Genomic DNA, 18,062 nt, shown 5'->3' with positions numbered 1-18,062 from the left:
GACTTTGCTAAGATAGTATGTTTCCTAACAGACCAAATGAACCTTGTATTCCTGTATTGTCATATTGCTGTATGTCACCCCTAAATATTGTCTGTAACCTAAATTAATGTCCAGCGCTGCATAATATGTTGGCGCTTTATAAATACAACAAATAAATAAATAAAATGAACCTATTCTCTTCAAAAGAACCATCGTTGTTTTGCTTGCCCAAATTTTGCCAAGTATAGATTAATGTGTGTGTAAACTTTTTAATAACTCCAAACACAGTGATCTTCCACTTATGACAGAAAGCTATCCTGGTTTTTAAGATATCTACTACTGTAAAGCTTGGTACAAAGTGAATTCAATCAACCACTTGATTATAGATTAGGATTGACGTTTCTGTCTAGATTTGAGTACAATTCTTCCCAACTATAGGGCATTTGAGTTTAATGGTGTTAAAACCAGGTACTGCTGATACAAAGTAAAAATTTGTAGAGCTTTGTGCAGTGGTGTAGCTACAAACCTCTGGGCCTCGATGCGGAATCTGGATGTGGGCCCCCCCCCCCTCCTGGCAACAACAGCCCCCCCCCCACCCCGACAACACCCGAGGCACACACATATCAAAATCACTATAGCTGTGCATGGCATGGCTATATCAATTCAGCTTTCCAGCAGCATGGGTGCCACGTTCAATTTGCAAACATACGCAGCACCCAGAGGAAATAGGGCAATTAGTAGCAAGATGCCAGTCTGAAGGAAAATAAACGATATGTGCACAGCATTCACCAGATAATAATCATTATGTGCGCAGTATTCACCAGATAATAATGGTTATGTGCACAGCATTCACCAGAAAATAATCGCTATGTGGGAGCATTCATTAGAAAATAATCGTTATGTGGGAGCATTCACCAGAAAATAAATGCTATGTGGGGGCATTCACCGGAAAATAAACGCAATGTGGGAGCATTCACCAGAAAATAAACACTATGTGGGAGCATTCACCAGAAAATAAACGCTATGTGGGGAACAGTCACCAGAAAATAAACGCTATGTGGGGAGCAGTCACCAGAAAAAAACGCTATGTGGGGAGGAGTCACCAGAAAATAAACGCTACGTGGGGAGCAGTCACCAGAAAATAAACGCTATGTGGTGAGCATTCACCAGAAAAAAAACGCTATGTGGGGAGCAGTCACCGGAAAATAAACGCAATTTGGGAGCATTCACCAGAAAATAAACGCTATGTGGGGAGCAGTCACCAGAAAATAAACGCTATGTGGGGAGCAGTCACCAGAAAAAAACGCTATGTGGGGAGCAGTCAACAGAAAAAAAAACGCTATGTGGGGAACAGTCACCAGAAAATAAACGCTATGTGGGGGCATTCACCGGAAAATAAACGCAATGTGGGAGCATTCACCAGAAAATAAACGCTATGTGGGAGCATTCACCAGAAAATAAACGCTATGTGGGGAGCAGTCACCAGAAAATAAATGCTATGTGGGGAGCAGTCACCAGAAAAAAAACGCTATGTGGGGAGGAGTCACCAGAAAATGAACGCTATGTGGGGAGCAGTCACCAGAAAAAAAACGCTATGTGGGGAGCAGTCACCAGAAAAAAAACGCTATGTGGGGAACAGTCACCAGAAAAAAACGCTATGTGGGGAGCAGTCACCAGAAAAAAAAAACGCTATGTGGGGAGCAGTTACCAGAAAAAAAACGCTACGTGGGGAGCAGTCACCAGAAAATGAACGCTATGTGGGGAGCAGTCACCAGAAAAAAAACGCTATGTGGGGAGCAGTCACCAGAAAAAAAAACGCTATGTGGGGAACAGTCACCAGAAAAAAACGCTATGTGGGGAGCAGTCACCAGAAAAAACGCTATGTGGGGAGCAGTCACCAGAAAAAAAACGCTATGTGGGGAGCAGTCACCAGAAAAAAAAACGCTATGTGGGGAGCAGTTACCAGAAAAAAAACGCTATGTGGGGAGCAGTCCCCAGAAAAAAAACGCTATGTGGGGAGCAGTCACCAGAAAGTAAACGCTATGTGGGGAGCAGTCACCAGAAAATAAACGCTAAGTAGGGAGCAGTCACCAGAAAATAAATGCTATGTGGGGAGCAGTCACCAGAAAATAAACGCTATGTGGGGAGCAGTCACCAGAAAAAAAACGCTATGTGGGGAGCAGTCACCAGAAAAAAAAAACGCTATGTGGGGAACAGTCACCAAAAAAAAACGCTATGTGGGGAGCAGTCACCAGAAAAAAAAACGCTATGTGGGGAACAGTCACCAGAAAAAAACGCTATGTGGGGAGCAGTCACCAGAAAAAACGCTATGTGGGGAGCAGTCATCAGAAAAAAAACGCTATGTGGGGAGCAGTCACCAGAAAAATAACCGCTATGGGGGGAGCAGTTACCAGAAAAAAAACGCTATGTGGGGAGCAGTCACCGGAAAATAAACGCAATGTGGGAGCATTCACCAGAAAATAAACACTATGTGGGAGCATTCACCAGAAAATAAACGCTATGTGGGGAGCAGTCACCAGAAAATAAACGCTATGTGGGGAGCAGTCACCAGAAAAAACGCTATGTGGGGAGGAGTCACCAGAAAATAAACGCTACGTGGGGAGCAGTCACCAGAAAATAAACGCTATGTGGTGAGCATTCACCAGAAAAAAAACGCTATGTGGGGAGCAGTCACCGGAAAATAAACGCAATTTGGGAGCATTCACCAGAAAATAAACGCTATGTGGGGAGCAGTCACCAGAAAATAAACGCTATGTGGGGAGCAGTCACCAGAAAAAAACGCTATGTGGGGAGCAGTCAACAGAAAAAAAAACGCTATGTGGGGAACAGTCACCAGAAAATAAACGCTATGTGGGGGCATTCACCGGAAAATAAACGCAATGTGGGAGCATTCACCAGAAAATAAACGCTATGTGGGAGCATTCACCAGAAAATAAACGCTATGTGGGGAGCAGTCACCAGAAAATAAATGCTATGTGGGGAGCAGTCACCAGAAAAGAAACGCTATGTGGGGAGGAGTCACCAGAAAATGAACGCTATGTGGGGAGCAGTCACCAGAAAAAAAACGCTATGTGGGGAGCAGTCACCAGAAAAAAAAACGCTATGTGGGGAACAGTCACCAGAAAAAAACGCTATGTGGGGAGCAGTCACCAGAAAAAAAAAACGCTATGTGGGGAGCAGTTACCAGAAAAAAAACGCTACGTGGGGAGCAGTCACCAGAAAATGAACGCTATGTGGGGAGCAGTCACCAGAAAAAAAACGCTATGTGGGGAGCCGTCACCAGAAAAAAAAACGCTATGTGGGAACAGTCACCAGAAAAAAACGCTATGTGGGGAGCAGTCACCAGAAAAAACGCTATGTGGGGAGCAGTCACCAGAAAAAAAACGCTATGTGGGGAGCAGTCACCAGAAAAAAAAACGCTATGTGGGGAGCAGTTACCAGAAAAAAAACGCTATGTGGGGAGCAGTCCCCAGAAAAAAAACGCTATGTGGGGAGCAGTCACCAGAAAGTAAACGCTATGTGGGGAGCAGTCACCAGAAAATAAACGCTAAGTAGGGAGCAGTCACCAGAAAATAAATGCTATGTGGGGAGCAGTCACCAGAAAATAAACGCTATGTGGGGAGCAGTCACCAGAAAAAAAACGCTATGTGGGGAGCAGTCACCAGAAAAAAAAACGCTATGTGGGGAACAGTCACCAAAAAAAAACGCTATGTGGGGAGCAGTCACCAGAAAAAAACGCTATGTGGGGAGCAGTCACCAGAAAAAACGCTATGTGGGGAGCAGTCACCAGAAAAAAAACGCTATGTGGGGAGCAGTCACCAGAAAAATAACCGCTATGGGGGGAGCAGTTACCAGAAAAAAAACGCTATGTGGGGAGCAGTCCCCAGAAAAAAAATGCTATGTGGGGAGCAGTCACCAGAAAGTAAACGCCAAGTGGGGAGCAGTCACCAGAAAATAAACGCTAAGTAGGGAGCAGTCACCAGAAAATAAATGCTATGTGGGGAGCAGTCACCAGAAAATAAACGCTATGTGGGGAGCAGTCACCAGAAAAAAAAACGCTATGTGGGGAACAGTCACCAGGAAATAAACGCTATGTGGGGGCATTCACCGGAAAATAAACGCAATGTGGGAGCATTCACCAGAAAATAAACGCTATGTGGGAGCATTCACCAGAAAATAAACGCTATGTGGGGAGCAGTCACCAGAAAATAAACGCTATGTGGGGAGCAGTCACCAGAAAAAAAACGCTATGTGGGGAGCAGTCACCAGAAAAATAACCGCTATGGGGGGAGCAGTTACCAGAAAAAAAACGCTATGTGGGGAGCAGTCCCCAGAAAAAAAATGCTATGTGGGGAGCAGTCACCAGAAAGTAAACGCCAAGTGGGGAGCAGTCACCAGAAAATAAACGCTAAGTAGGGAGCAGTCACCAGAAAATAAATGCTATGTGGGGAGCAGTCACCAGAAAATAAACGCTATGTGGGGAGCAGTCACCAGAAAAAAAAACGCTATGTGGGGAACAGTCACCAGGAAATAAACGCTATGTGGGGGCATTCACCGGAAAATAAACGCAATGTGGGAGCATTCACCAGAAAATAAACGCTATGTGGGAGCATTCACCAGAAAATAAACGCTATGTGGGGAGCAGTCACCAGAAAATAAACGCTATGTGGGGAGCAGTCACCAGAAAAAAAACGCTATGTGGGGAGGAGTCACCAGAAAATAAACGCTACGTGGGGAGCAGTCACCAGCAAAAAACGCTATGTGGGGAGCAGTCACGAGAAAAAAAACGCTATGTGGGGAGCAGTCACCAGAAAAAAAAACGCTATCTGGGGAGCAGTCACCAGAGAAAACGCTATGTGGGGAGCAGTCACGAGAAAAAAAACGCTATGTGGGGAGCAGTCACCAGAAAAAAAAAACGCTATGTGGGGAGCAGTTACCAGAAAAAAAACTCTATGTGGGGAGCAGTCCCCAGAAAAAAAACGCTATGTGGGGAGCAGTCACCAGAAAATAAACGCTATGTGGGGAGCAGTCACCAGAAAATAAACGCTACATGGGGAGCAGTCACCAGAAAATAAACGCTATGTGGGGAGCAGTCACCAGAAAATAAACGCTATGTGGGGAGGAGTCACCAGAAAATAAACGCTATGTGGGGAGCAGTCACCAGAAAAAAACGCTATGTGGGGAGCAGTCACCAGAAAAAAAACGCTATGTGGGGAGCAGTCACCAGAAAAAAAAAGCTATGTGGGGAGCAGTCACCAGCAAAAAACGCTATGTGGGGAGCAGTCACCAGAAAATAAATGCTATGTGGGGAGCAGTCACAAGAAAAAAAACGCTATGTGGGGAGCAGTCACCAGAAAAAAAACGCTATGTGGGGAGCAGTCACCAGAAAATAAATGCTATGTGGGGAGCAGTCACCAGAAAAAAAATGCTATGTGGGAAGCAGTCACCAGAAAAAAAACGCTATGTGGGGAGCAGTCACCAGAAAAAAAACGCTATGTGGGGAGCAGTACCCAGAAAAAAAACGCTATGTGGGGAGCAGTCACCAGAAAATAAACGCTATGTGGGGAGCAGTCACCAGAAAATAAACGCTATGTGGGGAGCAGTCACCAGAAAAAAAACGCTATGTGGGGAGGAGTCACCAGAAAATAAACGCTACGTGGGGAGCAGTCACCAGAAAATGAACGCTATGCGGGGAGCAGTCACCAGAAAAAAAACGCTATGTGGGGAGCAGTCACCAGAAAAAAAAAGGCTATCTGGGGAGCAGTCACCAGAGAAAACGCTATGTGGGGAGCAGTCACCAGAAAAAAAAACGCTATGTGGGGAGCAGTTACCAGAAAAAAAACGCTATGTGGGGAGCAGTCCCCAGAAAAAAAACGCTATGTGGGGAGCAGTCACCAGAAAATAAACGCTATGTGGGGAGCAGTCACCAGAAAATAAACGCTAAGTGGGGAGCAGTCACCAGAAAATAAACGCTATGTGGGGAGCAGTCACCAGAAAAAAAACGCTATGTGGGGAGGAGTCACCAGAAAATAAACGCTATGTGGGGAGCAGTCACCAGAAAAAAAAAAAGCTATGTGGGGAGCAGTCACCAGAAAAAAACGCTATGTGGGGAGCAGTCACCAGAAAAAAAACGCTATGTGGGGAGCAGTCACCAGAAAAAAAACGCTATGTGGGAAGCAGTCACCAGAAAATAAATGCTATGTGGGGAGCAGTCACCAGAAAATAAATGCTATGTGGGGAGCAGTCACAAGAAAAAAAACGCTATGTGGGGAGCAGTCACCAGAAAAAAAACGCTATGTGGGGAGCAGTCACCAGAAAATAAATGCTATGTGGGGAGCAGTCACCCGAAAAAAAACGCTATGTGGGAAGCAGTCACCAGAAAAAAAACGCTATGTGGGGAGCAGTCACCAGAAAAAAAACGCTATGTGGGAAGCAGTACCCAGAAAAAAAACGCTATGTGGGGAGCAGTCACCAGAAAATAAACGCTATGTGGGGAGCAGTCACCAGAAAATAAACGCTATGTGGGGAGCAGTCACCAGAAAAAAAACGCTATGTGGGGAGGAGTCACCAGAAAATAAACGCTACGTGGGGAGCAGTCACCAGAAAATGAACGCTATGTGGGGAGCAGTCACCAGAAAAAAACGCTATGTGGGGAGCAGTCACCAGAAAAAAAAACGCTATCTGGGGAGCAGTCACCAGAGAAAACACTATGTGGGGAGCAGTCACCAGAAAAAAAAACGCTATGTGGGGAGCAGTTACCAGAAAAAAAACGCTATGTGGGGAGCAGTCCCCAGAAAAAAAACGCTATGTGGGGAGCAGTCACCAGAAAATAAACGCTAAGTGGGGAGCAGTCACCAAAAAATAAACGCTATGTGGGGAGCAGTCACCAGAAAAAAAACGCTATGTGGGGAGGAGTCACCAGAAAATAAACGCTATGTGGGGAGCAGTCACCAGAAAAAAAATGCTATGTGGGGAGCAGTTACCAGAAAAAAACGCTATGTGGGGAGCAGTCACCAGAAAAAAAACACTATGTGGGGAGCAGTCACCAGAAAAAAAACGCTATGTGGGGAGCAGTCACCAGAAAATAAATGCTATGTGGGGAGCAGTCACCAGAAAAAAAACGCTATGTGGGAAGCAGTCACCAGAAAAAAACGCTATGTGGGGAGCAGTCACCAGAAAAAAAACGCTATGTGGGGAGCAGTACCCAGAAAAAAAATGCTATGTGGGGAGCAGTCACCAGAAAATAAACGCTATGTGGGGAGCAGTCACCAGAGAGTAAACGCTATGTGGGGAGCAGTCACCAGAAAAAAAACCTGTACAAATAAAATAAAAATTCACTCACCTGGCCAGCCTCTGACATGAGCTCCCCGTCCCCGACGTGCAGCCAGCCTGCCCCGTGCAGCTCCTCCAGCGACGATCCTCTCCTGCAGCTAGTTTCTTCCGCGCTGACAGGCAGAGTGCTGGGCTACGGGAAGATGGCGCCCGAAGCCCTGTACTGGAGACACAAATAGTCTCCAGTGCAGGGCTTCGGCAGCCATCTTCTCATAGCCCTGCTCTGCCTCCGGGAGCCAGTCACTGCGGGGATTTCAACACCTGGGGGGTCCAGGCCCCGGGACCCTGCCCGCCCTCTTCCGGAGGCGGACCCGGTCGCCAGGGTGACCATTGCGACCACGGGCCCTACGCCAGTGGCTTTGTGAGCTATTCTGCTTACTACATGCCTAAATGCTGTTAACTGTCCACCAGCATTACTCTATGCTTGCTGTCAGTAAGGATTATTTAACTACCATTGCAACATAATATTACATTATTTAGTATAAAATAATAATATTAAATTACTTCAGCTAGTGTTCCTACATATTTTTTTTGTTTAAGATCGTCCAGTTATGTGCGGGAGTGAGTCTGTGATTTTATACATTGTCTGTCTGGGACTGATTTGAATTTCTCACTGAAATTCCATGTTAAGGCTAGTACACACTAGCAATTTTGATTGACCAATGATTGCTCAATTTTACCACCTCCATGTAGTATGAGGGCCAAACAGATGTTCAATTCTATGCAGATCATATAGGTAAATGGTCATACTACATGGAGGTGGTAAAATTGAGCAATCATTGGTCAATCAAAATTGCTAGTGTGTACTAGCCTTAAGTCTAAAAACTACTGATTGCAAGATAACTTTAATAAAATTAATTTAAATCCCCAGATTTTTTTCCTAATTGAATTCAATGGTTTTTGGATTCGGGACCCATTTGACTAACTAGCCTACCAACTGAATTGAAGCATACCTGAACATCATAAATTCAGAATCCTCAATATATAGTGATACTGGGGCCAATCCTGATGTGTTTCTATACCTAATATTAACATAAGCAATGGATGTTTTCATTTTATTATAACCATCAGGGCCGCCATCAGAATTTTCTGGGCCCCATACTTGGCAAACCTACAGGGCCCCCCTCATGCCAAATAATCCGATAGGTAGATTGTGTGGGGGCAGAGCCACGGTAGGTGGGGTAGAGCAAAAGAAACTTGCCTGTCGCTCATAACTCCCTCCCCCTGCATTGATGCATGTTCACCAATCACGCAGCAGGTAAGAGGGAGATGATCACACAACTCATGTTATGCCACGGTAGAATAATTGCCAGCAGAGGCTCGAGTGGCACTGCTAAAATTTCTCCATAGACCAGTATTGCATTGTTTGGATGTCTGTATTGAATGTAAGTTACACATTTTAGCGTTAGCTGCTGCCAGGGCAAAGACATTTGCTTTTAACTTAGGTCAGTTTAGTGTTAGGACATCTGCCTTGGAGATTTACCTCAACGTTGGTGCAGATGTCCAGTATATCTATATTTTTGCATGCAAAACTATGATGGAAGCTAAAATTTCTCCATAGACCAGTATTGCATTGTTTGGATGCGGGCGTACATTTCAGTCCAGGGGGGGCGGTGTGCGCCACAGCGATTAACCATTCAATTGTACAGTATTGGGTCAGGGATGCGCAGCCTTTTACCTATATTTTGTTTCCACAGTTCTGTAACTACCAGGCTAGCAGCACCCATTGTGCTATCCTGTTTTGCATGGTAAGTATTTAGTTTTGCATACTTTTTGCATCTGTCTGATTGCTGAGTGTGTATTTGAGCTATTTAAGCGGTGCATATGAGGTGATGAGTCATTCAGATGCGGCCCGTGTTGGTGAGCGCTTGCTTTGTTTTCTGCTGTCTGTATTGAATGTAAGTTACACATTTTAGCGTTAGCTGCTGCCAGGGCAAAGACATTTGCTTTTAACTTAGGTCAGTTTAGTGTTAGGACATCTGCCTTGGAGATTTACCTCAACGTTGGTGCAGATGTCCAGTATATCTATATTTTTGCATGCAAAACTATGATGGAAGCTAAAATTTCTCCATAGACCAGTATTGCATTGTTTGGATGCGGGCGTACATTTCAGTCCAGGGGGGGGCGGTGTGCGCCACAGCAATTAACCATTCAATTGTACAGTATTGGGTCAGGGATGCGCAGCCTTTTACCTATATTTTGTTTCCACAGTTCTGTAACTACCAGGCTAGCAGCACCCATTGTGCTATCCTGTTTTGCATGGTAAGTATTTAGTTTTGCATATGTTTTGCATCTGTCTGATTGCTGAGTGTGTATTTGAGCTATTTAAGCGGTGCATATGAGGTGATGAGTCATTCAGATGCGGCCCGTGTTGGTGAGCGCTTGCTTTGTTTTCTGCTGTCTGTATTGAATGTAAGTTACACATTTTAGCGTTAGCTGCTGCCAGGGCAAAGACATTTGCTTTTAACTTAGGTCAGTTTAGTGTTAGGACATCTGCCTTGGAGATTTACCTCAACGTTGGTGCAGATGTCCAGTATATCTATATTTTTGCATGCAAAACTATGATGGAAGCTAAAATTTCTCCATAGACCAGTATTGCATTGTTTGGATGCGGGCGTACATTTCAGTCCAGGGGGGGCGGTGTGCGCCACAGCGATTAACCATTCAATTGTACAGTATTGGGTCAGGGATGCGCAGCCTTTTACCTATATTTTGTTTCCACAGTTCTGTAACTACCAGGCTAGCAGCACCCATTGTGCTATCCTGTTTTGCATGGTAAGTATTTAGTTTTGCATACTTTTTGCATCTGTCTGATTGCTGAGTGTGTATTTGAGCTATTTAAGCGGTGCATATGAGGTGATGAGTCATTCAGATGCGGCCCGTGTTGGTGAGCGCTTGCTTTGTTTTCTGCTGTCTGTATTGAATGTAAGTTACACATTTTAGCGTTAGCTGCTGCCAGGGCAAAGACATTTGCTTTTAACTTAGGTCAGTTTAGTGTTAGGACATCTGCCTTGGAGATTTACCTCAACGTTGGTGCAGATGTCCAGTATATCTATATTTTTGCATGCAAAACTATGATGGAAGCTAAAATTTCTCCATAGACCAGTATTGCATTGTTTGGATGCGGGCGTACATTTCAGTCCAGGGGGGGGCGGTGTGCGCCACAGCGATTAACCATTCAATTGTACAGTATTGGGTCAGGGATGCGCAGCCTTTTACCTATATTTTGTTTCCACAGTTCTGTAACTACCAGGCTAGCAGCACCCATTGTGCTATCCTGTTTTGCATGGTAAGTATTTAGTTTTGCATATGTTTTGCATCTGTCTGATTGCTGAGTGTGTATTTGAGCTATTTAAGCGGTGCATATGAGGTGATGAGTCATTCAGATGCGGCCCGTGTTGGTGAGCGCTTGCTTTGTTTTCTGCTGTCTGTATTGAATGTAAGTTACACATTTTAGCGTTAGCTGCTGCCAGGGCAAAGACATTTGCTTTTAACTTAGGTCAGTTTAGTGTTAGGACATCTGCCTTGGAGATTTACCTCAACGTTGGTGCAGATGTCTAGTATATCTATATTTTTGCATGCAAAACTATGATGGAAGCTAAAATTTCTCCATAGACCAGTATTGCATTGTTTGGATGCGGGCGTACATTTCAGTCCAGGGGGGGCGGTGTGCGCCACAGCGATTAACCATTCAATTGTACAGTATTGGGTCAGGGATGCGCAGCCTTTTACCTATATTTTGTTTCCACAGTTCTGTAACTACCAGGCTAGCAGCACCCATTGTGCTATCCTGTTTTGCATGGTAAGTATTTAGTTTTGCATATGTTTTGCATCTGTCTGATTGCTGAGTGTGTATTTGAGCTATTTAAGCGGTGCATATGAGGTGATGAGTCATTCAGATGCGGCCCGTGTTGGTGAGCGCTTGCTTTGTTTTCTGCTGTCTGTATTGAATGTAAGTTACACATTTTAGCGTTAGCTGCTGCCAGGGCAAAGACATTTGCTTTTAACTTAGGTCAGTTTAGTGTTAGGACATCTGCCTTGGAGATTTACCTCAACGTTGGTGCAGATGTCCAGTATATCTATATTTTTGCATGCAAAACTATGATGGAAGCTAAAATTTCTCCATAGACCAGTATTGCATTGTTTGGATGCGGGCGTACATTTCAGTCCAGCGGGGGCGGTGTGCGCCACAGCGATTAACCATTCAATTGTACAGTATTGGGTCAGGGATGCGCAGCCTTTTACCTATATTTTGTTTCCACAGTTCTGTAACTACCAGGCTAGCAGCACCCATTGTGCTATCCTGTTTTGCATGGTAAGTATTTAGTTTTGCATATGTTTTGCATCTGTCTGATTGCTGAGTGTGTATTTGAGCTATTTAAGCGGTGCATATGAGGTGATGAGTCATTCAGATGCGGCCCGTGTTGGTGAGCGCTTGCTTTGTTTTCTGCTGTCTGTATTGAATGTAAGTTACACATTTTAGCGTTAGCTGCTGCCAGGGCAAAGACATTTGCTTTTAACTTAGGTCAGTTTAGTGTTAGGACATCTGCCTTGGAGATTTACCTCAACGTTGGTGCAGATGTCCAGTATATCTATATTTTTGCATGCAAAACTATGATGGAAGCTAAAATTTCTCCATAGACCAGTATTGCATTGTTTGGATGCGGGCGTACATTTCAGTCCAGGGGGGGCGGTGTGCGCCACAGCGATTAACCATTCAATTGTACAGTATTGGGTCAGGGATGCGCAGCCTTTTACCTATATTTTGTTTCCACAGTTCTGTAACTACCAGGCTAGCAGCACCCATTGTGCTATCCTGTTTTGCATGGTAAGTATTTAGTTTTGCATATGTTTTGCATCTGTCTGATTGCTGAGTGTGTATTTGAGCTATTTAAGCGGTGCATATGAGGTGATGAGTCATTCAGATGCGGCCCGTGTTGGTGAGCGCTTGCTTTGTTTTCTGCTGTCTGTATTGAATGTAAGTTACACATTTTAGCGTTAGCTGCTGCCAGGGCAAAGACATTTGCTTTTAACTTAGGTCAGTTTAGTGTTAGGACATCTGCCTTGGAGATTTACCTCAACGTTGGTGCAGATGTCCAGTATATCTATATTTTTGCATGCAAAACTATGATGGAAGCTAAAATTTCTCCATAGACCAGTATTGCATTGTTTGGATGCGGGCGTACATTTCAGTCCAGGGGGGGCGGTGTGCGCCACAGCGATTAACCATTCAATTGTACAGTATTGGGTCAGGGATGCGCAGCCTTTTACCTATATTTTGTTTCCACAGTTCTGTAACTACCAGGCTAGCAGCACCCATTGTGCTATCCTGTTTTGCATGGTAAGTATTTAGTTTTGCATATGTTTTGCATCTGTCTGATTGCTGAGTGTGTATTTGAGCTATTTAAGCGGTGCATATGAGGTGATGAGTCATTCAGATGCGGCCCGTGTTGGTGAGCGCTTGCTTTGTTTTCTGCTGTCTGTATTGAATGTAAGTTACACATTTTAGCGTTAGCTGCTGCCAGGGCAAAGACATTTGCTTTTAACTTAGGTCAGTTTAGTGTTAGGACATCTGCCTTGGAGATTTACCTCAACGTTGGTGCAGATGTCCAGTATATCTATATTTTTGCATGCAAAACTATGATGGAAGCTAAAATTTCTCCATAGACCAGTATTGCATTGTTTGGATGCGGGCGTACATTTCAGTCCAGGGGGGCGGTGTGCGCCACAGCGATTAACCATTCAATTGTACAGTATTGGGTCAGGGATGCGCAGCCTTTTACCTATATTTTGATTCATATATTGCTGCTATTCAGTATTAGCTTATGGCGGCAGAACTAAGCCGAAGGATTGCAATGTGCAATCTCTTGTCTTAAAGAGTAACTGTTAGCCCCCAAATTGAAATTTAAAACACTATTGCAATGTTTTATTTATTATATAAGTGAGCCAAAAAGCCAATGCACAAGTTAAAAATCAATCTAATTTTGTTACTATCTAACCTTTTCCCCCAGCTCCGGACGCAAGCCGCATATCAGATGCTATAGCATGCAGAGCATGCCTATGTCTGGCCGACCCCCCCTCTCCCCCCCAGGACCAGGTGCCAATATATTCTCCCCACCGCAGCTGACCGCTCTGACACGGAGACAGAGCGGCAGCACTTCCAGCACCGTCACCGCAGAGCAGCCGCCGCCGAGTCACATGTGAGAGAATCACATGTGAGAGATGCACGGCGCTGGCTGCTCTGCGGTGCTGCTCTGGAAGTGCTGCCGCTCTGTCTCCGTGTCAGAGCGGTCAGCTGCGGTGGGGAGAATATATTGGCACCTGGTCCTGGGGGGGAGAGGGGGGTCGGCCAGACATAGGCATGCTCTGCATGCTATAGTATCTGATATGCGGCTTGCGTCCGGAGCTGGAGGAAAAGGTTAGATAGTAACAAAATTAGATTGATTTTTAACTTGTGCATTGGCTTTTTGGCTCACTTATATAATAAATAAAACATTGCAATAGTGTTTTAAATTTCAATTTGGGGGCTAACAGTTAATCTTTAATAAATTAACAGTGATGTATTATTGTGCTAGAGCAGCTTATATAGGTTTTCTACCTAGAGTTCATAAATAGTGATCTTTTAGTCATATAGAAATCTATCTATCTATCTATCTATCTATCTATCTATCTATCTATCTATCTATCTATCTATCTATCTATAAAACGGGAGCTGATTTCCCCTTATTTGGTTTAACACCACTCCAAGACTCTGAGGCCTGGCTAGTATTTTAGGAATCACCCTCTATGGGTCTTCAGTGTACAAAACTAGTACCACTGGCTGATTTAAAAGGTATACCTACAGTATATATAACCCAAGGGGTAAAACTTGAACTTTTCGTTACCAAGAAAAGCCACATCTGTGTAATGATGGGTGTCAGCGCACATAGAGAATCTGATTATTGGTGATCTGCAGTATCACCAAGAATACAGATATATACCTGATTATTGATGATCTGCAGAATCACCGATAATACAGATATATTGCTAACCTCTGGACACCTGAAGCGTGTAAGTGTTTGGTGTAACAGTATGGATTGGACCACCGGGGTAGCAGGTGGTCCAATAAGTAGAAACAGACTCTACTGCAGTCAAGGGCTCCAGGAGGGAGCAGGCCTTTACTGATTCACAGCAGTGCCCCCTCTGAGGAGCAGGGGACCCCTGCAGGAGAACTGAGCACCCAAGGGAGGGGTGACAGTCAGACAGGTCAAGCAGGCCGGTTCGGCAACACACAGACAGATAAAGTACAAAGACAGAAGGCTGATTCGGTATCCAAGGCAAGCAGGGTTTGGCAACGGAGAATCAGAAATGCAAGGTACCGAATCAGAGATCAGAGAAGTAGTCAGGAAAGCTATAAGTCATAACAGATATCAAACAATGCCTAGTCTGGGTGTGAGGTCTGTGGTCTCTACACCCTGGAACTAGTCTGATGTATAACAGAATGATAACACAAGTTCCCTAGTCTGGGTGTGAGGTCCGTGGTCTCGACACCCTGGAACTAGTCTGATGTATAACAGAATGATAACACAAGTTCCCTAGTCTGGGTGTAAGGTCCGTGGTCTCTACACCCTGGAACTAGTCTGATGTATAACAGAATGATAACACAAGTTCCCTAGTCTGGGTGTGAGGTCCGTGGTCTCTACACCCTGGAACTAGTCTGATGTATAACAGAATGATAACACAAGTTCCCTAGTCTGGGTGTGAGGTCCGTGGTCTCGACACCCTGGAACTAGTCTGATGTATAACAGAATGATAACACAAGTTCCCTAGTCTGGGTGTGAGGTCCGTGGTCTCTACACCCTGGAACTGGTCTAATGAATAACACAGGTGATACACAGTATTCCTAGTCTGGGGTGTGAGGTCCGTGGTCTCTACACCCTGGAACTGGTCTAAGGAATAACACAGATGATACACAGTATTCCTAGTCTGGGGTGTGAGGTCTGTGGTCTCTACACCCTGGAACTGGTCTAAGGAATAACACAGATGATACACAGTATTCCTAGTCTGGGGTGTGAGGTCCGTGATCTCTACACCCTGGAACTGGTCTAAGGAATAACACAGAAGATACACAGTAAACTGGCTAAGTGTGGATTCCCAGGTCCACCTGGTTCCACCACACTGAAGGATCTGACTAAGGTCTGAGTGCTAACACATAAGTATTCGCAACGCCAGACAACCAGCAACTGAACAGTAGGAGATATATATAGTGAAGCGCTCTGCAGCGCCGCCCAGCTCCCATCAACCAATCATCTGCTGAGCTGGGGTCAGCTGACCGTCACGATCAGCTGACCCCTCTCCCATTGGCATAAAGAGCCTGTCTTGCGGCGCGCGCGCGTAGCTCTCCATCTGTGTGCACTACTAGGTCCAGACAAACCAGACGCATGTTGCTGCGGGGAAACCACCGCTCTGTGCGCGGATACCGCCGCCTCACTGTCAGAACGCGCGGCGGTTTCTCCGCAATCTGTCACAATCTGCTTTTCAATGCATGCCATACAAAGATTGTACCATGTAGTATTTGTTTGTTTGTTTGTTTGTTTTACCAGAGACCTAAAGATCTTTTTTTTTTTTTTTTTTTTTTTTACAGTGAAAGATTCTACTCTAAAGTCAATTAATTTCTGCTTCTAGCTTGGCATTTATTTAGCTAGGAAGAAAAGAACCTTTTTAACCAGTGCCAGTGCTGAAATAAGCGGGGAAACAGACCAATGTGCTACTAATACAATTTGCTAATCTGACACCAGCTGAGGGAGGATCAGACTACGAAAGTGAAGCCTTTTATTTTGGCTTATATTTGTTTAACTGTTTATTGTTGTGCTGGTGATGTTCTATACAAACCAAGGTGTTTATCAAATAAAAATGCACTGACAATATACAGTGTCACCAATGGGAGTCCTAGAAATTACACTTAGCTATATTTTGTAACAGCATATTCAGCCTTAAGAGACTCTACAAAGCTGCCAAGTACTGCCATACACATTTTTCCATTTTTTTTAAAGCAACATGGTTCTTAGACATGCTGTGCCATTGTGGTCCATTTTTCTGCTGTGGTTGCTCTCCACAATTTTCCAGAATGTTTTCACATTGACTTCAACTTCTACCTTATTTGGTCTGTGCTTGTTCTTCAATTCTGTATGCATTCTATGGAGTATTTTCTCTACAAACAGCCACGAGGGGTTGCGGAGCTTTTTCCCAAAAATGGGACAGCAGTACAGGCATCTGTGCCCCCATTTTAGAATATTCACTTTTTCCAACTAAGTTGGTATAGTGAAGAGGAATTACCATAATCCTTGTGCATTTTGGATAATATTATTGTCACAACAGAGCCATATCGATTGGAAATATGGCCTTTTAGTTTTCATGTACAGTAATAGTGTCTAATTACCACAAATTATAAAGACAAAAAATAGCAGGACTAGTGCTAGCTAGTTTAGCACTGCCCTGCAAAGCTTACTTACCGTTATCTCTAGATAGTCGTGTGTTTCTTTCAGTCCCTAGTGTCTGACTCCTTCTTCTGTTAGGACAGCAGCACAGCTTTTTTTTTTCACAGGATGAAGGGTACAGGGATGTGCATCCCTTCCAGGGATGTGCTCACGAGTAGTGAACTACTCAAATTTGTCATTAAAATGAGGCTTAATTGCCTGAGTTGTTCGGCTGGGAGACGAGGGGTTACTTTCCCAGACGCGTTCCCACGTGGCCTATGGGACGCGTTGATGGACTCACAAGCGCACTTCCTCCTTCAAGCTGGAAGGATGAAGTGCGTGCTAGTGAGTCTTGCAATGCGACCCATAAGCTGTGTGTGAGACGTGATACGCATAGAAGCTGGCAGAATTCTTGGAAAGTAACCCCTCGTCTTCCAGCCACACACCTGAGGCAATTAAACCTCATTTTAATGACGAATTTGAGTATATCACTACTTGTGAGCACATCCCTGGAAGAGTATAAAGTGTGGAAGCCTTGGGACCCACAAAGTGATAGCAATATCACAGGTGAGTAAACGTTCAACCTATATAATTGATGATGTTGGAATTTTTATTATAAAATTAAATGTTAAATTTTTGTGAGGGGAGAATGTTTTCTAGACCGTGTTTACACAATCATTTAGTATTCTATGCTTTTTTTTGTCTTAAAGTGTACCTGAGGTGAAACTTGGATACAAAAAGACATACTCTCCTAAGAAGAGGGAAGCCGCTGGATCCTATAGAGGCTTCCCACACTTTCCACTGATCCCCATTGCCAAGCGTGGACTCCCCGAAGATTATCAACAAGGGCTTGTCAGTAGGAACATTGGGGACCATGCTCCTCTTAAGGCATGATCGCAGCTGTACTACGTCTGTGTGAGTGTTGCTCAATAAGCCAGAGCCCATCATGCAGACCAGCAGCTCTGTGCTACTGCGAAAGTGTGGGTGCAGCCAAGCAACGTGAGAATGCCCAATGTTAAAGTAGTCTGAAAGTCAGCATTTCTACTTCACACTAAAAGATTCCTCACAGCTTGAAAGCTACTAGCCCATAATTTTTTTTTTTAGCAGAACATCATTGAAATGGTTAAACAAAGCCCTTCGTCCTGCTATTCAGCTTCAAATATGCATCCAAACTGGAGATAACAGTATCTTTGTTTGCATTCCAATGTTGATACAATGTATGTAAACACAGTGTAACAATTGAAAAGGAGCTCTCTGTGAAGCTCTCTGTGCTTC

The 18,062-nt window shown here is 44.4% G+C and overlaps 1 long non-coding RNA gene across 1 annotated transcript in view; it reads left to right on the top strand.

Moving 5' to 3' along the window:
* The window catches only part of LOC137555987 (uncharacterized), an 83,062-nt gene extending 65,258 nt beyond the window's left edge, over positions 1-17,804 (top strand). Inside the window, exon 3 of the long non-coding RNA XR_011028656.1 lies at positions 17,498-17,804. This is a non-coding gene — a long non-coding RNA (uncharacterized lncRNA). The remainder of the gene's footprint in view (positions 1-17,497) is intronic.
* Positions 17,805-18,062: the final 258 nt, after the last annotated feature.

The sequence above is a fragment of the Hyperolius riggenbachi genome, chromosome 1 (assembly GCF_040937935.1).
Source record: "Hyperolius riggenbachi isolate aHypRig1 chromosome 1, aHypRig1.pri, whole genome shotgun sequence".
NCBI lineage: Eukaryota > Metazoa > Chordata > Amphibia > Anura > Hyperoliidae > Hyperolius > Hyperolius riggenbachi.
The sequence above is the reverse complement of the archived record's forward strand: the minus strand, read 5'-3'. Positions and strand labels throughout refer to the sequence as shown.